This window comes from Etheostoma spectabile, chromosome 10 (assembly GCF_008692095.1).
Source record: "Etheostoma spectabile isolate EspeVRDwgs_2016 chromosome 10, UIUC_Espe_1.0, whole genome shotgun sequence".
In the NCBI taxonomy this organism is placed as follows: domain Eukaryota; kingdom Metazoa; phylum Chordata; class Actinopteri; order Perciformes; family Percidae; genus Etheostoma; species Etheostoma spectabile.
The window spans coordinates 24,814,670-24,815,131 of record NC_045742.1 but is presented as its reverse complement, the minus strand read 5'-3'; the positions used below and the strand labels follow the sequence as shown (position 1 = coordinate 24,815,131).

Genomic DNA, 462 nt, shown 5'->3' with positions numbered 1-462 from the left:
CGCCATGGTCCCGCTACACGTCCTGCGATGCCATGTTACGTCCTGCTACGCTGTGCTGTGCCCTGCCACGTCCTGCTGGGCCTTGTAATGCCCACAGTGCCCTGCTATGCCATGAACTACTACAAAGAACTACTACAAACTACTATTTTTTGTGGCTGTTGTTGCCACTCTTCAATCTAACCCCAATCGGTCGTCAGACACCGCCTACCAAAAGCCTGGGTCTGGGTCTGTCAAGACTGGGTCTTGTCCGAGTTTCCTTGTCCTAAAGGACGTTTTGTCCCTCTACTCACTGTCCTACACTGTGCTTTGCATACCTGGGAGAAACTCTAAACTGTTGTGGAAAAAACTCCTTGTAAATTCCTGGCGTGTGTGTACTAGACCTGAGACCGGAACAGGAGAAGACATTGTGAAGCATTTATTGTAGGGTGTACTTTTTTTTTGAACTATTAAAAAAAAAAATAA

At 47.0% G+C, this 462-nt stretch overlaps 1 long non-coding RNA gene across 1 annotated transcript in view; it reads left to right on the top strand.

The window, feature by feature from the left end:
- Window positions 1–462, top strand: part of LOC116696478 (uncharacterized) — a 16,204-nt gene that overhangs the window by 995 nt on the left and 14,747 nt on the right. The gene's annotated exons all lie outside the window — the stretch shown is intronic.